This window comes from Cherax quadricarinatus, unplaced genomic scaffold (assembly GCF_038502225.1).
Source record: "Cherax quadricarinatus isolate ZL_2023a unplaced genomic scaffold, ASM3850222v1 Contig1996, whole genome shotgun sequence".
In the NCBI taxonomy this organism is placed as follows: Eukaryota; Metazoa; Arthropoda; class Malacostraca; order Decapoda; family Parastacidae; genus Cherax; species Cherax quadricarinatus.
Genome location: NW_027197022.1, coordinates 34,560 through 61,061, shown reverse-complemented (window position 1 = coordinate 61,061; position 26,502 = coordinate 34,560). Strand labels below are relative to the sequence as shown.

The 26,502-nt window shown below is 41.2% G+C and overlaps 2 long non-coding RNA genes across 2 annotated transcripts in view; one reads left to right on the top strand and one right to left on the bottom strand.

Moving 5' to 3' along the window:
- Positions 1–909: 909 nt before the first annotated feature.
- On the top strand, positions 910–19,598 carry LOC128692651 (uncharacterized). The gene is made up of 2 exons (XR_008407617.2): positions 910–1,204; positions 14,278–19,598. It is a non-coding gene; the product is annotated as an uncharacterized lncRNA (long non-coding RNA).
- LOC138851764 (uncharacterized) overlaps positions 16,814–26,502 on the bottom strand; it is a 22,217-nt gene continuing 12,528 nt past the window's right edge. The window contains exon 4 of the long non-coding RNA XR_011391389.1: positions 16,814–19,568. This is a non-coding gene — a long non-coding RNA (uncharacterized lncRNA). The remainder of the gene's footprint in view (positions 19,569–26,502) is intronic.

The following is a 26,502-nucleotide window of genomic DNA, read 5'->3' as shown; positions in this document are numbered from 1 at the left end:
GCTTCTTCTCATTCATAACATCCACAATCATCTCTTTCTTATCATCTGCACAACATCCACGCACATTCAGACTTCCCACTTTGACAATTTTCTTCTTCTTATTCTTTTTAGTAATCTTTACAGGAAAAGGGGTTACTAGCCCATTGTTCCCGGCATTTTAGTTGACTTTTACAACACGCATGGCTTACGGAGGAAAGATTCTTATTCCACTTCCCCATGGATATAAAAGGAAAATTAATAAGACCAAGAACTATTAAGATAAAATCAAAGAAAACTCAGATGAGTGTGTATAAATAAATGTGTACATGTATGTGTAGTGTGACCTAAGTGTAAGTAGAAGTAGCAAGACATGCCTGTAATCTTGCATATTTATGAGACAGACAAAAGACATCAGCAATCCTACCATCATGTAAAACAATCACAGGCTTTCGTTTTACACTCACTTGGCAGGACGGTAGTACCTCCCTGGGTGGTTGCTGTCTACCAACCCCAAAAGGGTCATAAATATTGGTAGGGTAGTAGCCACAAACTGTATTCTGTGAAACATTCAATTATTATTGTTATTCACAGACTGCAAAACCCATGTGCTTTATGCAGCATTAACAGAACATTCCAGATTTTTGTTTTACAATGCTTAAAATTAGCAGAGGATGTGGGTGCATTTTTTTTATGTACTTACTACTGTACAATATACATAGTGTCTTTATAGTACCTAATAACAGTACTATATATACATGTATATCTATATATATGTGCATTAATCACGTGTAGCCTATGCATCAGTTAAAGCTGTATGTGTGGGACCTTATTAACAATGTTCTTGCAGGTGTGATTAAGTTAGATATTTCAGCCTTGTTAGTTATGTGTCAGTCTCATTAAGCTTACTTCCACTGATTTTGTTAATCCTGCATCTATTACCTCCAGACAGGTTAATCTAATCCTGCACCTTGCCATATTGAACACATTACCTACCCATATTAACCAGATAACACTCCTGTATTTAACCAGGTTAATTCAAGTCATATTTACCCATTATGTGCCCATGTCAGCAAAGCATCATCCCATAGTAGCTATTATTATTATTATTATAAACAGAAAGAAGCGCTAAGCCACAAGGGCTACCCATAGTAGCTATGTACAGCGGTGTAAGTTAACATTGTTCATTTCTCCCTTGTAGCCAGACTGGTGGAGTGGCCATGTGTGTGTAAGTACTTACCTAATCACTATTTGCTCTCTTGTCTTGTCAATGTTTTTTTTTTAGTTTTGTAGCAGTTCCATGTGTGATTGATAGATATTTTTTGCAAGGTTTACACACAGGTTTGATGTTTTACAAAATATATTCATCCATCACTAACATAATGTACACTAGTGGCTACTTTATTAGGTACACCTGTACACTTGCCAGTTAATACAAATGTCTATTCAACTAATCATGTGGCAGCACCTCAATGCCTAAAAGCATGCAGACATGGTAAAGAGGTTCAGCCATTCAGACCAAACATCAGACTTAGGAAGAAATAGTATGATCAAAGTGACTTTGACCGTGGAATGATTGCTGGTGCCAGCAGAGTGGTTTGAGTATCATGGAAACTAGCAAGGGGCTAGTAACCACCCCTTCTCCTGTATATATTACTAAATGTAAAAGGAGAAACTTTCATTTTTCTTTTTGGGCCACCCCTCCTTAGAGGGATGCGGCTGGTGTGTTGAAAGAAATTATAATAAAAAAGAAGCGCTAAACCACAAGGGCTATACAGCAGCGTTGAAAGAAAGATATATACAGTGGACCCCCGCATAACGGACGCCTTGCATAGCGGACAATCCGCATAGCGGACGCTTTGTTCGCTAAAATTTTGCCCCGCATAGTGGACAAAAACCCGCTCAGCGGCCTTCGTCCGAGACGCGTCCAATGTGCGGCCTGAGCCACGCTCACATGTTCCGCGGGTGGCATTGTTTACCAGCCAGCCTCCGCGGTAACATCCAAGCATACAATCGGAACATTTTGTATTATTACAGTGTTTTTGGTGATTTTTTTCTGGAAAATAAGTGACCATGGGCCCCAAGAAAGCTTCTAGTGCCAACCCTACAGCAATAAGGGTGAGAATTACTATGGAGATGAAGAAAAAGATCATTGATAAGTATGAAAGTGGAGTGCGTGTCTCCGAGCTGGCCAGGTTGTATAATAAACCACAATCAACCATTGCTACTATTGGTGGTACAGCTGCTGCTGCTGCTGTACCACCGTCAGCTGCTGCTGCTGTACCACCGTCAGCTGCTGCTGCTGCTGTAGTACCGTCTGCTGCTGCTGTAGCATCGTCTGCTGCTGCTGTAGCATCGTCTGCTGCTGCTGTAGCATCGTCTGCTGCTGCTGCTGCTGTAGCATCGTCTGCTGCTGCTGTAACATCGTCAGTTGCTGCTGTAGCATCGTCTGCTGCTGCTGTAGCATCGTCTGTTGCTGCTGTAGCATCGTCTGTTGCTGCTGTACCACCGTTGTTGGTGTGGCTTATTGAGAATACCAAGAAACAATTAACCCCAGAGGGTTAGCTACCCAGGATAACCCAAGAAAGTCAGTGTCATCGAAGACTGTCTAACTTATTTCCATTGGAGTCCTTAATCTTGTCTCCCAGGATGCAACCCACACCAGTTGACTAACACCCAGGTGAACAGGGAAAATGCCTGGAACTAGTGCTCATATTGGTGAATTTAGAGCCAGCAAAGGTTGGTTTGAGAGATTTAAGAATCGTAGTGGCATACACAGTGTGATAAGGCCTGTTCTGGAAGAAAATACCAAACAGGACCTACAGTACTCAGGAGGAAAAGGCACTCCCAGGACACAGTGTCTCATCAGTCATTGCTGCATCTTCAATAAAGGTAAGTGTCATTTATTCTTCATTTAGTAGAGTAGTACATGCACAATATATATTGAGCATGTACTACTCTATTATTGTGCATGTATCCTTCTCTTTGTGTGTAGGAAAATGTATATTTCATGTGGTAAAAATTTTTTTTTCATACTTTTGGGTGTCTTGCACGGATTAATTTGATTTCCATTATTTCTTATGGGGAAAATTCATTCGCATAGCGAACATTTCGCATAACAGCCAGCCCTCTTGCACGGATTAAGGTCGCTATGCGGGGGTCCACTGTACAGTGGTACCCTGAGTTTCGAACTGCTCCCAACTCGAACAATTATGTAAGTGTATTTGTGTAAGTGCATTTTTAAGTGTACTTTTGGGGGTCTGAAACATTCCCCTTATGGGAACAAATTCGTTCAGTATTGGCACTCGAACAGCATTCTGGAATGAAATAAGTTCGAAACTCGGAGTACCACTGTGTGTGTGTATACAGTGGAACCTCAAATATCGAACTTTCTTCAGTCCAGAAGGCTGTTCGAGTGCCTTTACCGAATGAATTTATTCCCATTAGGAATAATGTAAATTAGATTAGTCCATTTCAGACCCTCAAAAATACACTTATAAAAGCACTTACAAAAATATACTTACATAATTGGTTGTGTTGGGAGCAGTTCGATTTTTGAGATTCCACTGATTGATATATATATATATATATATATATATATATATATATATATATATATATATATATATATATATATAATATATGTATATGTACAACAAAATATTTAAGCAGAAAAATTGTAAACAAATGGCCGTCATTACGTAGTTCCACCATCTTGTTACATGGTAGTGTTGCTGCTGTTTCTCATTCAAAACAAGGGCGATGCCATATGCAGTTTTGCCCATGCTGCAGTCTGCAATCATGTGCTTGTTTTGCCTTTTGCTGTTATTTTTGTAATTATCCCTTTACTGTCTGTGTTAGCCATGGGTCCTAAGAAGGTTAGTGTTAGTGATTCCAGGCATAATGTGGTTATGATGGAAGATAAGTTAAATATGATTAAAAGGTATGAACAAAAGTGAAAAAGTGTCGGTAATAGTGCATGCCTTAGGGTTCCCTTATTTTTTTTTTTGTCATACTTAAGGCATTTGTAAGGGCAAATCACAAGGTAAACAGCATAATTTTTTTGTTCATTGTTATTCAAAAAATGACTAAAATTAGGGCGTTATGTCATGGCTCTTGGAACCAGTTAATGACATTAGGCAGGGTATGACTGTATATATACAGTGGACCCTCAGTTAACGACATTAATACGTTCCAGAGAGCTTGTCTTTAACCAATTCTTTCATTATCCGAATTAATGTTCCCATAAGAAATAATGTAAATCCAATTAATCTGTTCCAGACACCCAAAAGTATTAAACAAAATAATTTTTTTTACATGAAATATACATTTCCCTACACAGAAAACAATGAGACATGCAGAATAAACAATACTAAAATGACACTTGCCTTTATTGAAGACTTAATGAGTGATGAGACAGGAGGAGAGGAGAAGATGGAGGTGTACTATTGTTTGGAAGGGGAATCCCCTTCCATAAAGACTTCAGGTACCAAGTTCTTTTCCAGGGTTACTTCCCTTCTTTGTTTTTTAATGCCACTAGGACCAGCTTGAGGGTCACTGCACACCTGTGGCACTAAATATCTGTCCAGAGAGCTCTTTTTCTGGTGTGTCTTTAAAATTTCTCTAAAATGGGACACAACATTGTCATTGTAGATGTTGCCAGCACGGCCTGCAACAGCTGGGTCAGGGTAATGTTCATCCATAAATGTTTGCACATAAGAAAGCAGGAACACTGCAGCAGGCCTGTTGCCCCATACTAGGCAGGTCCTTCACAAACCATCTCACTAACAAAATCGTATTTGCCCAACCCAATTTTCAATGCTTCCCAAGCAATAAGCTCTGATAATTCTATTCACTCATGAACAAGTCCCACAAAAATCAAATCATATGTATGGGGAAGTACCCTGGCTGGTATGTGGGGGAAGTACCCTGGCTGGTGTACCACCACCACTGTCATATCTTTCTACCAACTTTTTCCTCTTCAAGGGGGGCTCCTTGGTGTGGTGAAGAGGCTCTTGGGCTGGGGAATTAGCCCTGTCGGTCTTCTTCCTCAGACCGAACCTAATTACCCCCCAATCTCCCCTCCCCTATCCCATTGTCCCCTTTTTCCATTCCTCCTCCTCACCCCTCCCTTTTGCCCTTCCTCTTTTTGGCCTTTGGGATTTCTCCCACAGGCGCCCTAGTTCCTAGGTAGGGGAAAGGACACTGGGGTCCATCCCATTCCATTGAGGTTCTTGGCGGTGGCGTAGTTTGCCGTGGAATCTGGATTGCCTGGGGATGTCCCGATCCCTCTCCGGTATCCCGGAGTAGCTTTGGGTGTCTTTCGGGCGACGGGTGTATCTCTGGAAGCCACCTTTCAGATTCCGGGGGTGGTGGCCGAAGGAGGTATGCTTTGTGGCGGATATCCGGCCGCCCTCTCTTTTGTCCACCGAGGTAGCTCGGCAGATGTGAGGTTGCTATCCCGGATTGCTGGTTTACTGGCATGAAGGGTAGGGTATGGCACGGGTTCCATGCTGCATCTGCGCTACTAGCGATGTTGAGGTCCTCTTGGGCGCGGAGGGAGATTTCCAGCCCTTTCATTCCTCCTGGGAACTATTCCTCCCCGCTCCCCCCTTTTTTTTATTATTTTCTTTTCTTTTTTTTTCTTAAAAACAAAAAGCAAAGGAGTAACCTAACCATGGCAGCCCTAGTCCATGAACCCACTACCCCCGGGCCCCTTCTTGATACCGCACCCCATTCTGACCCTGCCTTGTGTTTCGGACACTCCTGATGCCCCTGTACCTCTTGCTGGTGCTGTTTTCTCACCTGCTTCAGGTACCGGGGCTTCGACTGACTCCTTCGATTTGTCTGAACTCCGCTCTCCTTTGACTATGCTTCCGGCTTCTCCCTCTACGGTACGGCAATTTTCGAATCGCCCGCCCATTTCATGCCGGACCAACTCCGGTCCTACTCCTAAACGCCAACGTCAATCTCCTGATGATACTCCTTGGTTACCTTCCCATTCTACTCGGAAAAGACCGATACGTCAAGCACTCCCTTTCCACGCTCAGTTTCGGACCACACAATGGACTAAATTCTTTAAGACTGACTTCTTCTTCTGCCTACCTTTCTGACCTCTTCAAGGGGGGCTCCTTGGCGTGGTGAAGAGGCTCTTGGTCTGAGGAATTAGACCTATCGGTCTTCTTCCTCAGACCGAACCTAATTACCCCCCAATCTCCCCTCCCCTATCCCATCCTCCCCTTTTTCCTTTCCTCCTCCTCCTCCCCACCCCTCCCTTTTGCCCTTCCTCTTTTTGTCCTTTGGGATTTCTCCCACAGGCGAGCTAGTTCCTAGGTAGGGGAAAGGATACCGGGGTCCATCCCATTCCGTTGAGGTTCTTAGCGGTGGCGTAGTTTGCTGTGGAATCTGGATCGCCTGGGGATGTCCCGATCCCTCTCCAGTATCCCGGAGTAGCTTTGGGTGTCTTTCGGGCGACGAGTGTATCTCTGGAAGCCACCTTTCGGATTCCGGGGATGGTAGCCGAAGGAGGTATGCTTTGTGGAGGATATCCGGCCGCCCTCTCTTTTGTCCACCGAGGTAGCTCGGCAGATGTGAGGTTGCTATCCCGGATTGTTAGTTTACTAGCATGATGGGTAGGGTATGGCACAGGTTCCATGCTGCATCTGCGCTACTTGCGGTGCTGAGGTCCTCTTGGGCGCGGAGGGAGATTTCTGGCCCTTTCATTCCTCCTAGGAACTATCCCTCCCCGGTCCCCCCTTTTTTTATTCTTTTTTTTATTATTTTCTTTTCTTCTTTCTTTTTTTTTCTTAAAAACAAAAAGAAAGAAGTAACCTAACCATGGCAGCCCTAGTCCATGAACCTGGTACCCCTGGGCCCCTTCTTGATACCGCACCCCGTTCTGACCCCGCCTCATCTTTGGACCACTCTTCAGACATTCCTCATGCCTCTGTACCTATTGCTGGTGCTGTTTCCTCACCCGCTTCAGGTACTGAGGCCTCGACTGACTCCTTCGATTTATCGGACCTTCGCTCTCCTGACTATGCTTCCGGCCTCTCCCTCTACGGTGCGGCAATTTTCAAATCGCCAACCCGTTCCATGTCGGACCAACTCTGGTCCCACGCCTAAATGCCAACGACAATTACCTGCTGATGATACTTCTCCACCTTCTCGTTCTTCTCAGAAACGATCGACACGTCCTTCACTACCTTTCCACGCTCAGTTTCAGACTGAACAATGGACTAAATTCTTCACTTTACGACCAACTTCCTCTACTGCCTATCTTTCTGACCATAGTATTGGCAAGGCACTCCTACGCCATGTTGGTAAAGATATTTCTTTTCATGCTCTTAAGAGCTGTTATTTCTCACATCTCAGGCTATAATTTATTGTATTCTTCAGATCCTTTTCCTGATGGGACCTTTAATGAAAGTGCCCTTCTTCTACGCACTGATATTCCGTACCATCAGCTATTTGTTCATACTTCGCTGCATTACACAGCAGCCCGTATCCACTTACATAGGTGGTATACGCTCTGTTCTTTATATCTCTCTCCTTCTCGGGCATTATCTATTCTGGATTTTGCCTTCCTTGTTTTGTCATTACCGCCACCGATTCTGTTACTTGGCGATTTTAATGCCCACCATTTCCTCTGGGGGGGGGGTCTCACTGTGATTCCCGTGGAATTCAGTTAGAGGCTTTTCTTGCCACCCACCCCCTCCATGTTTTAAATACAGGTACTCACACCCATTTTGATCCTCGGACTCATACTCTCTCTTGCATCGATCTCTCAGTCTGCTCTTCCTCCGCCGCATTAGACTTCACTTGGTCTGTTCTCCCGGACTTACATGACAGTGATCATTTCCCAATCATTCTTACTTCCCCTTCATATTCGCCACCTCTTCGCACCCCACGCTGGCAATTTAATCGGGCAAATTGGAACCTTTACTCACACCTAACTGTTTTTAAAGAGGTTCCTTCTTCGTCCTCCATCGATGAGCTTTTACACCTCTTCTCGTCCTCCGTTTTCACCGCAGCTTCTCATTCTATACCCCAAACTTCGGGCAGGCATTCTCAGAAATGCGTGCCTTGGTGGTCTCCTGCTTGTGCTCGTGCAGTACGTTTGAAACGCGCTGCATGGGGCAGGTACCGGTACAATAGAACCACAGAGCGACTCCTTGATTTTAAACAGAAGCGTGCGATCGCTCGCCGTGTCATCCGTGATGCTAAACGCACTTGCTGGCGAGATTATGTCTCCACCATCACCTCTGCTTCCTCTATGAGTGCAGTCTGGAAAAAAGTACGAAAACTGAGTGGTAAATATTCTCCTGACCCGGCTCCTGTTCTGCGGGTTGCCGGTGTTGATATAGCAAACCCACTAGATGTTGCCAATGAAATTGGCAATCATCTGGTCCGTATTTCTCAGGGACTCCATCTATGCCCCTCATTTCTTTCCTCAAAGTCTGCCAGAGAGTTAGCACCCTTGGACTTTTCTTCTCTCAGAGAAGAACAGTATAATGTGCCTTTTACACTTCAAGAACTGGAGGCAACACTCTCAGCTTGTCGATCATCGGCAGCTGGGCCCGACGACATTCATATTCGTATGCTACAACATTTACATCAGTCAGCCCTTGCAGTCCTATTACGCCTTTACAATCTTATTTGGTCACAAGGAGTTCTTCCACAGCTGTGGAAATCCGCCATTGTTCTCCCTTTCCGCAAACCAGGCACTACGGGACATGAAACCTCCCACTATCGTCCCATTGCTCTTACCAGTGCAGTTTGCAAAGTAATGGAACGCCTAGTAAATAGACGTTTAGTGTGGTATTTAGAGACACACAACAGTCTCTCCACTCGTCAATATGGCTTTCGTAAGGGACGTTCTACCATAGACCCCTTACTACGCTTGGATACGTATGTTCGTAATGCCTTTGCGAATAACCACTCAGTTATTGCCATATTTTTTGACCTTGAGAAGGCATATGACACAACTTGGAGGTATAATATTTTAGCCCAAGCCCACTCCTTAGGCCTTCGAGGCAATCTACCATCCTTCCTTAAGAACTTTTTAACTGACAGGCATTTCCGTGTTCGGGTTAATAATGTGCTCTCCCCGGACTTTATCCAAGCTGAAGGTGTCCCCCAGGGATGTGTTCTGAGCACAACACTTTTTCTCCTTGCTATAAATGATTTGGCCTCTGTTCTTCCACCCAATATTTGGTCATCACTCTATGTTGATGACTTCGCTATTGCTTGTGCAGGCGCTGACTGTCACCTCCTTACAGTTTCTCTCCAGCATGCAGTCGACCGTGTTTCCAATTGGGCCACCACACATGGGTTTAAATTTTCAAGTACCAAAACTCACCAAATTACTTTCACTAGACGCTCTGTCATCTCCGATCATCCTTTGTATCTCTATGGCTCCCGTATCCCTGAACGTGATACAGTCAGGTTTCTAGGCCTTCTCTTTGACCGTAGGTTATCCTGGAAACCTCACATTACCTCTCTGAAGGCAACTTGTCACAGCCGGCTGAACCTTCTTAAAACCCTTGCTCATCTTTCCTGGGGAGCTGATCGTCGAACTCTGCTTCGCCTACATTCAGCCCTCGTTTTATTGAAACTCGATTATGGTGACCAGATTTCTTCAGCGGCCTCTCCTGCTACTCTCTCTAGCCTTAACTCTATCCATCACCAAGGATTACGTTTGTGCCTTGGTGCTTTTCGCTCTTCCCCTGTTGAGAGCCTCTATGCAGAAGCGAATGTTCCATCCTTGTCTGATTGCCGTGATGCCCATTGCCTTCGCTACTATGTACGCTCTCACGATCTCCGCAATCCTTCCATTTATAGAATGGTCACCGATTTTAGTAGACATTCTTTATTTGTTCACCGCCCCTGTTTGCTCTGTCCATCTCTCTTCGCCTGCATTCGCTCTTGTCTTCCCTTCAGTTACCACCTTTATATGTTCATGTAGCATCTCACTTTTCCCTACCCCCCTGAGAAGTTCGGGTCTGTTCTTTCTCACTCCCTTGCTCGAAAGCTCAACTGCCTACGGTGGCTTCCCGCTCTCTTTTTCTTGATCACTTCCACTCCCATTCTCATGCCATTGCTGTGTACACAGATGGCTCTAAGTCTTCTGACGGCGTAGGATTCGCAGCAGTGTTTCCGGACAGCGTCGTACAAGGGCATTTACTATCTTCGGCTAGTATTTTTACTGCTGAATTGTATGCCATTCTTGCAGCACTTATTCGTATCGCATCTATGCCTGCGTCATCATTTGTGGTAGTCTCAGACTCCCTTAGTGCTCTAGGGGCTATATGAAAATTTGATACATCTCACCCCCTAGTTCTCCGTATCCAACTTTGGCTACGCCGTATCCCTACCAAGCATAAAGATATTGTTTTTTGTTGGGTCCCTGGTCATGTTGACGTACAGGGCAATGAACATGCAGGCACTCCTTCGCGGTCAGCAGTACATGACCTACCAATTTCCTATAGAGGTGTTCCATTTCTGGACTATTTTGCTGCAATAGCTACCCACCTTCACACCCATTGGCAACAACGTTGGTCAACTCTGCTCTGTAACAAACTTCATTCTATTACACCGAGCATAGGTTACTGGCCGTCTTCTTGTCATCATTGCCGATGTTGGGAGACCACTCTCTCCCGCCTTCACATTGGCCACACTCATCTTACTCATGTGTATCTCATGGATAGGCACCCTGTTCCTCTCTGTGAGCAGTGTCAAGTTCCAGTATCGATTAGCCACATTCTGTTAGACTGCCCTCTCTATCATCGAGCACGCAGAATTTACCTCCAACGTCGTCTTCGTTCTACTACTCTCTCTTTACCTTCCCTTCTTGCTGATGGACCCTCCTTTAATCCTGACTCTCTCATTGACTTTTTGACAACGACTGACTTACTTCACAAATTCTGATACTTTCAGCCCTTTCTACTTCAGTCTCTTGCTACCCTCTACCCCCGTCACTATCCCCTGCCCCATCTGCTGTTATCCGTAACCTATTACTCTGTTCGCTTCTGTAACCAGCTGATCATCCCCCCTCCCTTCTGCCATCCAATTCCCTTGCTTCCTTCCCTACCCTGCAGCGCTGTATAGCCCTTGTGGCTTAGCGCTTCTTTTTGATTATAATAATAATAATAATCAGAAATGCGTGCCTTGGTGGTCTCCTGCTTGTGTTCGTGCAGTACGTTTGAAACGCACTGCATGGGGCAGGTACCGGTACAATAGAACCACAGAGAGACTTCTTGATTTTAAGCAGAAGCATGCAATCGCACGCCGTGTCATCCATGATGCTGAACGCACTTGCTGGAGAGATTATGTCTCCACCATCACCTCTGCTTCCTCTATGAGCGCAGTCTGGAAAAAAGTACGAAAACTGAGTGGTAAATATTCTCCTGACCCGGCTCCTGTTCTGCGGGTTGCCGGTGTTGATATAGCAAACCCACTAGATGTTGCCAATGAAATTGGCAATCATCTGGTCCGTATTTCTCAGGGACTCCATCTATGCCCCTCATTTCTTTCCTCAAAGTCTGCCAGAGAGTTAGCACCCTTGGACTTTTCTTCTCTCAGAGAAGAACAGTATAATGTGCCTTTTACACTTCAAGAACTGGAGGCAACACTCTCAGCTTGTCGATCATCGGCAGCTGGGCCCGACGACATTCATATTCGTATGCTACAACATTTACATCAGTCAGCCCTTGCAGTCCTATTACGCCTTTACAATCTTATTTGGTCACAAGGAGTTCTTCCACAGCTGTGGAAATCCGCCATTGTTCTCCCTTTCCGCAAACCAGGCACTACGGGACATGAAACCTCCCACTATCGTCCCATTGCTCTTACCAGTGCAGTTTGCAAAGTAATGGAACGCCTAGTAAATAGACGTTTAGTGTGGTATTTAGAGACACACAACAGTCTCTCCACTCGTCAATATGGCTTTCGTAAGGGACGTTCTACCATAGACCCCTTACTACGCTTGGATACGTATGTTCGTAATGCCTTTGCGAATAACCACTCAGTTATTGCCATATTTTTTGACCTTGAGAAGGCATATGACACAACTTGGAGGTATAATATTTTAGCCCAAGCCCACTCCTTAGGCCTTCGAGGCAATCTACCATCCTTCCTTAAGAACTTTTTAACTGACAGGCATTTCCGTGTTCGGGTTAATAATGTGCTCTCCCCGGACTTTATCCAAGCTGAAGGTGTCCCCCAGGGATGTGTTCTGAGCACAACACTTTTTCTCCTTGCTATTAATGATTTGGCCTCTAGTCTTCCATCAAATATTTGGTCATCACTCTATGTTGATGACTTCGCTATTGCCTGTGCAGGCGCTGACTGTCACCTCATTACAGTTTCTCTCCAGCATGCAGTCGACCGTGTTTCCAATTGGGCCACCACACATGGGTTTAAATTTTCCAGCACTAAAACCCACCAAATTACTTTCACTAGACGCTCTGTCATCTCCGATCATCCTTTGTACCTCTATGGCTCCCGTATCCCTGAACGTGATACAGTCAAGTTTCTGGGCCTCCTCTTTGATCGTAGGTTATCCTGGAAACCTCACATTACCTCTCTGAAGGCAACTTGTCACAGCCGGCTGAACCTTCTTAAAACCCTTGCTCATCTTTCATGGGGAGCTGATCGTCGAACCCTCCTTCGCCTACATTCCACCCTTATTTTATCGAAACTTGATTATGGTGACCAGATCTATTCAGCGGCATCTCCTGCTACTCTCTCTAGCCTTAACCCCATTCATCACCAAGGATTACGTTTATGCCTTGGTGCTTTTCGCTCTTCCCCTGTCGAGAGCCTCTATGCAGAAGCGAACGTTCCATCCTTATCCGATCGCCGTGATGCCCATTGCCTTCGCTACTATGTACGCTCTCATGATCTCCGCAATCCTTCCATTTATAGAATGGTCACTGATATTAGTAGACATTCTTTATTTGTTCGCCGCCCCTGTTTACTCCGTCCCTTCTCTCTTCGCCTTCATTCGCTCTTGTCTTCTCTTCAATTACCACCTTTCTATGTTCATGTAGCATCTCACTTTTCCCTACCCCCCTGGGAAGTTCCAGCTGTTCGAGTCTGTTCTTTCTCTCTCCCTTGCTCGAAAGCCCAACTGTCTACGGTCGCTTCCCGCTCTCTTTTTCTTGACCACTTTCACTCTCATTCTCATGCCATTGCTGTGTACACAGATGGCTCTAAGTCTTCTGACGGCGTAGGATTCGCAGCAGTGTTTCCGGACAGCGTCGTACAAGGGCATTTACTATCTTCGGCTAGTATTTTTACTGCTGAATTGTATGCCATCCTTGCAGCACTTATCCGTATTGCATCTATGCCTGTGTCATCATTTGTGGTTGTCTCAGACTCCCTTAGTGCTTTACAGGCTATACAGAAATTTGATACACCTCACCCCTTAGTCCTCCGTATCCAACTTTGGCTACGCCGCATCTTTACCAAGCATAAAGATATTGTTTTTTGTTGGGTCCCTGGTCATGTTGACGTACAGGGCAATGAACAGGCAGACACTGCTGCGCGGTCAGCAGTACATGACCTACCAGTTTCTTATAGAGGTATTCCATTTACGGACTATTTTGCTGCAATATCTTCCCACCTTCACACCCGTTGGCAACAACGTTGGTCTACTATGCTCGGCAACAAACTTCAATCTATTAAACCGAGTATAGGTTACTGGCCGTCTTCTTATCACCAGTGTCGAGGTTGGGAGACTACTCTCTCCCGTCTTCGCATTGGCCATACTCGTCTTACTCATGGATATCTCATGGAGAGGCGTCCTGCTCCTCTCTGTGAGAATTGCCAAGCTCCATTATCAGTCAGCCACATTCTGTTGGACTGCCCACTTTATCAACGAGCACGCAGAATTTACCTCCGTCGTCGTCTTCGCTCCGCTGCTCTCTCTTTACCTTCCCTTCTCGCTGATGGACCCACCTTTCATCCGGACTCTCTCATTGACTTTTTGACAACAACTGACTTACTTCACAAATTCTGATACCTTCAGCCCTTTCTACTTCAATCTCTTGCTACCCTCTACCCCCGTACTATCCCCTGCCCCGCTGTTTTCTGTAACCTACTGATCATCCCTCCTCCCTTCTGCCATCCAATACCCTCGCTTCCTTCCCTACCCTGCAGCGCTGTATAGCCCTTGTGGATTAGCGCTTCTTTTTGATTAGAATAATAATTCTTTACTTTTTTTTTCCCCATTTATGCTATGACAGCTTTCTCCTGTAATATAGTTTTTTAATGACCTTTCCCCCCCCTTCCCTACAGAGTTTGAGTGGCAGTAACCATGCCATCATCCAGTCCCTGATATATTCCATGGGAGGACGCCCAGAAGTGCCCGCCCCATGCTGTGTCCCTGACAAACTTGACTCCATCTCCATCCTATTCCTGAATAGTGATAATGTTTTTGTTCTCAAGAACTACCCAAAGATGAGTGTCACATCATGTAGTTGCCAGTGATGGCTGCCCTGAGTTCCTGACCCTCTTAGGCTCCAAGCAGTGCCTGAGGAAGAGGACATATCTGGGATATATTATGGGGACGAGATAATGTAATGTCCACCACCCTCCGTTCCTTACAGGTATCAGCTATAGGCTGTCAGAAGTTATTATAAAATCCATTCACATCTCAAATATGTTTTAGGAGATTAATTTGTACTGAGAAGGGAATGCCCATTACCTATGGTATTTAGTGCAACAACCTGTTATTGACATCTGAATGTTTGGCACATTACTCAGAATATCTATGTACATAATGTGCAGTAATTTGGCAGTTCTTACATTTCTCTACCAACTTACAACTGGCATTTAGTGCAGTAGTACAGTACTTCTCAAATGATAACAGTCAAATATCACCTATACAAATGTGTCAGTGGTTCTCAAAACTTTGGTATCACTCAAAATAAGTGTGTCTAATAGCAAAACAAAACAGCTCAAAATGAGTTTGAACTACACAAGGACGCCCACACAACTTTAATATAGTGTAGGAAAAGTTTTATAAGAATTATATATGTACTGTACTCTCAATCTCATTGATTCTTGATAATTTGAATATTTACATGATGGGTTACCCAGTACTAAAAAAGTCAATTTAGAAAAAGGATTGAAGGGAACTTTTCAGTCATAAATGTAGCATGGCTAAAGAGTACACACATCATCATTGTATATGGTGTAACATAGTTGAAGTGTGCTGCCTGAAAAATGATTGAGAGACTTGTTTAGTTAAGTATATGTACCATAATCTTTATTAAGTCAAATATAGCACAATTAAGGCTAAATTTGACACCATTGCAATCCAAATTATATATTTAGTGTTTGTTTAAATTTTATATTTTCAGCTTCACATCAGCCCTAAGTTGATCTGTAACACCATAAAACAAGTTTCTTTCATACCAGTAATTATGCCAACTAGTCAAAATGTTATAACAAGTGGATCAATGCTTGTTGATCTTATCAAAGTAAAGATAATCCAAAAGTGTGGCCTATAATACAACAGTTCTGTTAATCACTAAGAGATCATATTTTCCATGATTATTCCAAATCAATAATTAGTGTATCTTGCCATAACATATATTGTACAGTACATTTTATTTACTACACTTCTGTATCTTACACCTTAATTACTTATGGGATATTAAAGACATTTAATGATACATATTAATGTTCGGGTAGAATGAGGACGCATTTTTACAAGTTAATATCTAAGTTTACCCAGTAAGTATGTACATGGTTATGGACTCGCTGTTAAGACACATCAGTCAAATTACTGACTACAAATGCTTGACATACATATTGCCAAATAAATTAGGTATATGTTAATATGCAGTAGTACCAACTTAGTAGTGCTCATGACTGGCTCTTCAGCTGCAGTCAATCAGAATTTTCAACTGCATATTTTTGGCTATACAGCAAAAGTTGCACAGAATTCACTTTTAAACTCGCATTTTACCTGCGACCAAATTTCTAAATCATCTCGCTAAAAATGTATATTTTCTGAATGTATATTTACTGAAGGTAAATAGGAAGCAATTCACATTTCAAGGAAAGAAACAGTTCTCCAATCAACAGTGGGTAATTCTCTCTCAAATATAGGTGGTCTTGCTCTAAGAGGCAGTCTGCTAAATAAAAACTTCCACGTTTTATATTATACCTCAATATTTACAGTTTAAGTGATGTGAAATATAATTAGTAGGGATTTGCTGTTACAATAGAATAGTAATAAGTACAGTACTGTAATTGTTGAAACTTGATGTATTCATGTGTAAATGTACCATTCGTGTTAATACAGTGCTAAAGATATTTTATAAAAAGATACACTGAATTATGTATGTAGTAATAATTTTTATACTAATTTCCTCCTATGACCTCTGACATGAAATTGGGAGGAAGCAGAGGAAAATAGTTGGTGTTTCTAGAGACATGTAACAGTAGAATACTAATGCTACAGCTGAAAACTTTGCACTTACTGTAGAGATGCATTTGGCTCAACCATAAGAATATTACATTAGCAATTATGAGACACAAGGGCAATGCAATTATTACTGCTACTATTTAGTACAGTACAGTATTTAGTTTTTTACAATTGCACTTCATAAATGTTGAATTCTACAATGAAAAATGCTTATATATTCTGCCATCATAATACCCTGATTGCTAGTTTTTCAGCATATTTGAAACCAATCAAGCAGTACAATAAGTCCTCACTTAACGTTGTCAATAGGTTTTTGGAAACTGCAACTTTAAGTGAAATGACGTATAACAAAATCACACCTCGCTGTTCATCATCAAACCTCTTTACAACTTCTAATTTTGTCTCTGTCACATTTTTTTTTTTTTTGTGGCCACAGACATCAGGGGTGCACATGCACCTTAGGCACTCGCTGCAACAGGGTTAAATTCAGGAATAAATGTTTGCAAAGGGAAAATTGTAAGGAGCACCTCCTACCACCACAATAACAAATATGACAGACTCGCTGAGTACTTTCATACAGCACCATTTACTGCCACTTGTATTATTGTATACTTTACAAATTTTTATTTTACCGTCCCCCCACAGACAGTGGCCACGGCTAGGAATAAATTTTTTTTTCATCATTATAACAAAATGTTATTCAAGAACTTGCAGTATGTGACAGACATTCATGACTTGTACAATTTATAATAAGAATGCTTGATACAGAAAGTTGTAACAAGTTGCATCAATGAACTATGTAATATTTTTTACCATTGCTTAACATTTTCTAATTGTTTTATATGACCTAAGAATGGCTTTTACCTAATAATTTAAAGTATCACTTATGCAAACTATTGTCCACTGTCAACAAAAAAAAAAAGCCCTCCTACTGAGGTAAATGTACCTGTTGCTCATTAATCTTAGTATGCTAATTTGAAATCTGAAGTCAGAATTTTTAGTTACAGAAATACACATTGTTTCCAGTACAGTAGTATTTTATTTTTAATCAGTCACATTAAAATTCAAACGTTTTATTGCTCAACTGACGTAAATGCATCAGCAATATTCAAAACCTATTTCCATTTTTTTTTTTTTGCAGCTAAAAATGCTTAGTGTTTGGTTAACATAAGTTTTTGGATTCAAAGTCAGCATACTCTAATTATTCTAACACGCATGCTTTTACGTCAGTAGCAAATTTCTTATTCAGTATAATCTTGATAATTCTGGAGGTATGATATATCTTCATGTTTGTATATTTATCTGTTTTTATATACTGTATAATTTTCCATATGAAGCAGATTGTCACTTGCAGAATTATCAGGCACTCATTATTATAAATTGATTTAGTCAATAATTTCATCAACAGATTATATCAAATACTGTTTTCATCATAGCATTTGTAACCTTTCATTTTTCAGAACTTGCATAGTGATCACCACAACTGATTGACAAGGTAGTCTTGGACCACTTACAAACTGGCAATGAAAACTAGTGTTGTCACTAGAGATCTGTCAGTAATTATGATAGCATTACAAGTAAGGAGGTTGTAAGGTGTTAGACATGGCATTATAAATAAGCTGTTACATATGATGGCATTACAAATACAGAAGTCATAAGGGGGTTAAGACAAATTTCTTTTATATTCTAACAAGAGCACTCTAGAATTTATCTTGTATAAATCATTCAGTGAGTATGAGTGTTAGGTGCTACAGGATGTGCTGACTATGGCACTGAAAGAAAAAAGTTTCTTGCTTGTAAAATTTGGCTGAGAGTAAGAATGCTGTATTTGAAGTATTAAAAAGATAGTTTGACATATTGGAATGTCAATGTTTGTGTCATCAGCTGAGTAAACTCTCTTCTCATTGATAAGAGTACTTAAGACTGGTCCAGTAACTAATAATTACCATATAACACATGTTTTGTAGAGGTGAAAAGTATACATGATACTTGCTTAGTTCTTTAAAAGCATGCACAAAAGATAATTTGTAAGAAGAGTTTGATAAGTTTATTATGAAATGGTAAATATTATGTAAAGATAAATAATATAATTTATATTACAGCTATTTGCAATTAAAATGAGTCAGATTTACCTGATAAATTTCTGATTCTGTGCTGTAACTCCAGAAAATGTGGTTGAAAGTACTGTAGTGTCATGTATACATTCGTATTTTGATCAAAAAGTTATTTATTAAAGTTATACCAGTATGAGATTGATAAATTCTAGCTTGTTAATACACAGGTTTCTGTACAATATTGGTTAGTGTTATTGAGAACTTAATTTTCCCAAATAAAAACTTTATTATTGTAGAATGAATGTGTAATAGAATATATGGTGAATGCAAAATGTGTAAAGATTATGAAACTTGTTTAAAGCTTAACCACAACTAATTAAAAAAAATTTAAGTGTTTGATGATTAATATATTCAATAATAAAAAGCAGCATTTTTTTTTTTTTGCATTCACCTGTCATTTATGTTAGTGTCTGTATATTTGTATCATAAAACAGATCTTTATATATTGATGCAAGACAGTTTAGTTTCTGTACTAATACCTGCATAACTTAAATATGATCTCTGTCCATCTCTCTCCCTCTGTCACCCAGTCCAATGTACTTATCAGTATTGTCACTTCTCCAGCAAGTCAAAAACCACTTCACAGCTGTAGCATTCCTCTTGTCTACTTGTGTTAGGAACTTGTGAAAAAAACTGAAAGCTTAAAAATCAGTCTGCTAATTCTCCTTCACATACCCTGAGTAATTCTGTTTATACAGCATTCAGTTTTGGGATGTAACAGGCATGTATTCAAGAGTAGACAATTACAAGGCAGTTTAACAAAATATCAAACAGCTGTTGTGGTTGTCTTCAATTTTGATGAAACAATTGTTCATGATTATAAATGACAAACTTACTCAAGTGATGAGGGTGAACTTCTTCATTGCAAAATGAGGATGACCTTGCTAATCATGTGGTGAGGGTGAACTCTCACTTTGCTGTAGATGAGCCTTCATTGCAGATAAGGGAGGATCTTATGCTCACAGCTGTCAAGGCGAGTCCAACACTTGCTATTTATGTTGCAGATGTCAGCAGCTGCATGTAAGACTGTCAGCCTTCTGCAAAACGTAAATAAATTATAAATATAAGACGTGTATTCAATGACCTTGAATCTTAAAATATTTTTTAAGCGGATATGGGAGTGTTTAACCTGTGGGGAATGAGAAACATTGTTTGATTCAAGGAAGAGGATCACAGATCCAAGTCCTTAGATCAAAAGCCCTTCATCAGACAAAGGAAGACCTGCCTTGCACAGGTCCAATTCCTTAGATGAGCTCCTTACTGGCATCAAGTAACATCCCTTGAGGGGGTTTCACTGTGTTGGATAGCTTTGGTTCTTTTATGAGTGAGTGTTTATATATAAAAAAGGAATTAAGAGATTTGCAAAGTGCTTTAATCTATGAAGTCAATTAAAGCATTTCTGATAAAAAATTACGCTACCTCTCCCAGTCTTTGTATCAAATCCAATTACTTTCCCATTGCCCATGGAGGTCTAGGGCACTCAACAAATATATGGCAATAGTATAACCATATGCTAATACATTCAAGCCAAAAGTGTCATATACAAATAAAAAATAACTACTGCACAAGGTTAAAGTAGCACACATCAATGGTAATAAGTCTGATTAATATACCCACCAGCTGTTGCATGATCCATATGGGTTTGGCATTCTCCAGTGAGCATAAGATTTACAGTTAAGTAACTGACTGGGAATGACGAAATGATTAGAATTGTGATTCACCTTGATCAGTGCCTCCTGCACACAGGTAAATTGTTGTTGTACAGTACTGTATTTATGGGGAAGTGCTAAACCTGTAGGGACTATACAGCTCCTGGGAAATGGGAGGCAATAAGGTTTAATCTGAAGAAGTGATGGGTAGTTCCAATTCCCTAAATCAAGAGGTCTTTCATCAGCATCAAGGCACCTTCCTTGAAGGGTTCACAAATGGAAAAGTTACAGCTCTGTTTACAATAGCTGACTATCAGATGATTATGAAGTTCTGTGACAAAAAAATTAATTAAAATAATTTCTTTCTTTAGGGCAATACAAACAGAGTAATCATACATTTGAAATTATTACACTAAGTTTTATTATTATAATAAAGATATAATTTGATACAAGATAAAGCTTCGAAGAAAGCCACTAATTATGCAAATGTATTTTAGACAAACTAATAAGGTTTACTTACTATTAATATCTAGATCCAGCATAAAATTTAAGTTAGTATATCTTGGGTAATTCATTACAAATTAAGTATGATGAGACAGGTTACATTCAATGTCCTGCATATTACTGAGTGGCTGAATTGGGATGATGAAATCAAAGTACGAGAACAGATACAAGAAAGCATGAGACAGAATGAGAGATGCAAAGAATGTAAACAAACTGAGGGCAGTCAGACATATGCATATTAAGACCTGTCCACTTTGTTCATACATGTTCATTTTGCATTATGCATACTTTTAGGAAGGTTTTTCCACACAATACGAACACCTTACATTGTGTACACGTTGTCTTCACGTTGGTGCAGTAGAATAAATAACAGCAACACTTCCATTCTCATGCAACACACCATTTTTAAAGCGTATTACGTTACAAGTGAAGATATACGTGAGAAATATTTTTGTACAGCTACCCCAGTACACAGCTTCTCTGGTGTTGGACTAGAGAAAACAAATTCTTGCCATCACTAGTAAAGTAAAGTAAAGTTTATTTCTTTGTAAAGGTTACAATGTGTAATTACAATTTTGATGTGCTAAGTACAAAGATAGCCACTATCATGCCGAGGCATTTCGGGCAAACTAATCCTAATACAGTGGACCCCCACTTAACGATCACCTCCTAATGTGACCAATTATGTAAGTGTATTTATATAAGTGCATTTATATCAGATCACTTTCTAGTTGTAGCTACACTGAGAGTAAAAGGTAGATGGGATACAAGGAGAATAGAAGCATCAGGGAAGAGAGAGGTGAAGGTTTATAAACTAAAAGAGGAGGCAGTTAGGGAAAGATATAAACAGCTATTGGAGGATAGATGGGCTAATGAGAGCATAGGCAATGGGGTCGAAGAGGTATGGGGTAGGTTTAAAAATGTAGTGTTAGAGTGTTCAGCAGAAGTTTGTGGTTACAGGAAAGTGGGTGCGGGAGGGAAGAGGAGCGATTGGTGGAATGATGATGTAAAGAGAGTAGTAAGGGAGAAAAAGTTAGTATATGAGAAGTTTTTACAAAGTAGAAGTGATGCAAGGAGGGAAGAGTATATGGAGAAAAAGAGAGAGGTTAAGAGAGTGGTGAAGCAATGTAAAAAGAGAGCAAATGAGAGAGTGGGTGAGATGTTATCAACAAATTTTGTTGAAAATAAGAAAAAGTTTTGGAGTGAGATTAACAAGTTAAGGAAGCCTAGAGAACAAATGGATTTGTCAGTTAAAAATAGGAGAGGAGAGTTATTAAATGGAGAGTTAGAGGTATTGGGAAGATGGAGGGAATATTTTGAGGAATTGTTAAATGTTGATGAAGATAGGGAAGCTGTGATTTCGTGTATAGGGCAAGGAGGAATAACATCTTGTAGGAGTGAGGAAGAGCCAGTTGTGAGTGTGGGGGAAGTTCGTGAGGCAGTAGGTAAAATGAAAGGGGGTAAGGCAGCCGGGATTGATGGGATAAAGATAGAAATGTTAAAAGCAGGTGGGGATATAGTTTTGGAGTGGTTGGTGCAATTATTTAATAAATATATGGAAGAGGGTAAGGTACCTAGGGATTGGCAGAGAGCATGCATAGTTCCTTTGTATAAAGGCAAAGGGGACAAAAGAGAGTGCAAAAATTATAGGGGGATAAGTCTGTTGAGTATACCTGGTAAAGTGTATGGTAGAGTTATTATTGAAAGAATTAAAAGTAAGACTGAGAATAGGATAGCAGATGAACAAGGAGGCTTTAGGAAAGGTAGGGGGTGTGTGGACCAGGTGTTTACACTGGCAAGACAGTGATGGAGTGAATGATGGTGAAAGTTTTTCTTTTTTGGGCCACCCTGCCTTGGTGGGAATCGGCCAGTGTGATAATAAAAAAATAATAAAATAAAATTTGTACGTGTATGTTTGGGGGTCTGAAATGGACTAATCTACTTCACAATATTCCTTATGGGAACAAATTCGGTCAGTACTGGCACCTGAACATACTTCTGGAATTTTTTTATTATCACACTGGCCGATTCCCACCAAGGCAGGGTGGCCCGAAAAAGAAAAACTTTCACCATCATTCACTCCATCACTGTCTTGCCAGAAGGGTGCTTTACACTACAGTTTTTAAACTGCAACATTAACACCCCTCCTTCAGAGTGCAGGCACTGTACTTCCCATCTCCAGGACTCAAGTCCGGCCTGCCGGTTTCCCTGAACCCCTTCATAAATGTTACTTTGCTCACACTCCAACAGCACGTCAAGTATTAAAAACCATTTGTCTCCATTCACTCCTATCAAACACGCTCACGCATGCCTGCTGGAAGTCCAAGCCCCTCGCACACAAAACCTCCTTTACCCCCTCCCTCCAACCTTTCCTAGGCCGACCCCTACCCCGCCTTCCTTCCACTACAGACTGATACACTCTTGAAGTCATTCTGTTTCGCTCCATTCTCTCTACATGTCCGAACCACCTCAACAACCCTTCCTCAGCCCTCTGGACAACAGTTTTGGTAATCCCGCACCTCCTCCTAACTTCCAAACTACGAATTCTCTGCATTATATTCACACCACACATTGCCCTCAGACATGACATCTCCACTGCCTCCAGCCTTCTCCTCGCTGCAACATTCATCACCCATGCTTCACACCCATATAAGAGCGTTGGTAAAACTATACTCTCATACATTCCCCTCTTTGCCTCCAAGGACAAAGTTCTTTGTCTCCACAGACTCCTAAGTGCACCACTCACCCTTTTCCCCTCATCAATTCTATGATTCACCTCATCTTTCATAGACCCATCCGCTGACACGTCCACTCCCAAATATCTGAATACATTCACCTCCTCCATACTCTCTCCCTCCAATCTGATATCCAATCTTTCATCACCTAATCTTTTTGTTATCCTCATAACCTTACTCTTTCCTGTATTCACTTTTAATTTTCTTCTTTTACATACCCTACCAAATTCATCCACCAACCTCTGCAACTTCTCTTCAGAATCTCCCAAGAGCACAGTGTCATCAGCAAAGAGCAACTGTGACAACTCCCACTTTATGTGTGATTCTTTATCTTTTAACTCCACGCCTCTTGCCAAGACCCTCGCATTTACTTCTCTTACAACCCCATCTATAAATATATTAAACAACCACGGTGACATCACACATCCTTGTCTAAGGCCTACTTTTACTGGGAAATAATCTCCCTCTTTCCTACATACTCTAACTTGAGCCTCACTATCCTCGTAAAAACTCTTCACTGCTTTCAGTAACCTACCTCCTATACCATACACCTGCAACATCTGCCACATTGCCCCCCTATCCACCCTGTCATACGCCTTTTCCAAATCCATAAATGCCACAAAAACCTCTTTAGCCTTATCTAAATACTGTTCACTTATATGTTTCACTGTAAACACCTGGTCCACACACCCCCTACCTTTCCTAAAGCCTCCTTGTTCATCTGCTATCCTATTCTCCGTCTTACTCTTAATTCTTTCAATAATAACTCTACCATACACTTTACCAGGTATACTCAACAGACTTATCCCCCTATAATTTTTGCACTCTCTTTTGTCCCCTTTGCCTATGGTTAATATTGTGAGAAAAGATGCTCGGCTACCAAAGCCTCGTATTTGTGTCAATTTGTCATGTACAGTGGTCCCTCATTTATCGCCGTTAATCCGTTCCTGGAAGTGCGATGATTATTGAAATAAAAGATTTTTTAATCAATTTTCCCCATAAGAAATAATGTAAATACAATTAATCCGTTCCTGACACCCAGAAGTATTAAAACAAAAATTTTTTTTACATGAAATATAAATGTAGTACATAAACAATACAATGGGACATGATGAATGAAACATTAACAGCATAACACTTACCTTTATTGGCAATTCTTCTTAGTGTATGGAAGACTGGAGGAGGAGAGAGATTGGATTAGTTACTGTTTGGAAGGGAAATCCCCTTCCATCAACACCTCAGGTACCAAGTCCTTTTCTGGGGTTACATACTTCTCTTCTCTGTTTCTTAATGCCACTAGGACCAGCTTGAGAGTCACTGGAGTCCTGTTCGCAAAAATGTCCAGAGAGCTCTGTTTCTGGCGTCTCTAAAACTTCCCTAAAATGCGCCAAGATTCTGTCACTGTACAAGTTGCTGATATGGCTTGCAACATCCTTCTCAGGGTGATGTTTCTCCATAAACCTTTCCATCCTACCTCACATTTCAAAAATCTCCTTAATTTCTGAAGAAGGCACCTTCTTCCATCTCTCTCCCTCCTCCTCTGCAGCAAGATTCTGAGCTGCGATCTGTTGCTGCTCCTGCTGAAGCTCTTGCAGCTCCTCGGTGGTTAGTTCTTCGCTGTGGTCCTCCACCAACTCTTCCACATCCTCCAAACTCACATCCAACCCCATGGAACTCCCCAATGCCACAACAGATTTCACAACTGACATAGGCTCATCAGGGTCAGCCACAAACCCTTCAAAATCCCGCTTGTGGACACAATCTGGCCACAATTTTTTCCAAGCAACAACAGCTTCCTTGATTTCCTTTTTCTTTGCCATGATGGAAAATATGGTTGTATGGGGTTTGTTACACATCTTGGCCAGTTTGTCCACACGTACGCCACTTTCATATTGTTCAATGATGTTTTTCTTAAATTCAATCATATTTCTCACCTTCTTCACCAAAGGCTTGGCACTAGGAGCTTTCTTTGGAGCCATGGTAGCTTATTTAGCACTTGCAAGCACTAAAATGAATGGAATACACCTACCATCCGACTTACGACCTGCTCAACTTACGACCACTCGACTTACGACCGTGTTTTTTATGCCAAATTTCTGGGAAATAAACAACTATTTGTGTTGTACACAGTGTTTATCCTAAACCTTACAGTATAAAATACAGTACTAACAGCATAAAAAGTAAAGTAAAACATTAAATACCAAAATAAAACAATAAAATAAAGTCATTACAAAAATGTTTTGTTGATATTCAGTAGTAAAGTTCGACTTACGACCGGTTTCTTGGAACCGAACTCGGTCGTAAGTCGGATGGTAGGTGTATTATGAAATATTTCGTATGAACAAATGAGGGGAACGTCACTCACTGGTAAACAATGACACACTGGCTGGGAAGGGAGGCCGAGGCGGCTCAGAGCCATGAGTACGCGTCCAGGGCAAACGACGATTAGCGAGTCAACTGACCATTTGCGAGCCAATGTTTGGACAAAAATAACGCGATGATTTCCGAAAAGATCGACTATTGAGCCCGACGATTATTGAGGGACCACTGTACTATGGTTGTATTATGTTGATATGTAGTGTGTTTCTTATATAATTTTGAAAAAATATCACAGATGGATTAATGAAAATGTCTACATTAACATAATATATATATAAACGACATTTAAAGTGCCCCAGAACGATTATTATTATTATTATTATTGTGCTTACTGCGTCAACACTAGTGAGGCACTTTTAGTGATTTTAATGTGTACTTGCATGCTAGTACAGAGTGTAAGTTTATTTAGGTACAGGTACACATAAGTATACATTTATCAGAGTATATATAAAATACATAATAACTTTAAAATGCTTGAAATTTTGGAAAGTTTCCAGACATAATTGAGAGATGTCACATAGCTCCTGGAGGATGTAGACAGAGTGGTTGACAAGAGGCCATAATAATGAATCAGTTAGCCATATAAATGAATTTTTCGTCATAATTTGAAATGTCCATATTAGCAAATTACCATAAAGTGAAGCACTGTAAAGTGGGGCCCCTCCTGTATTGAATGCTACAGTGAAAAGATGCAAAGAAAGTGA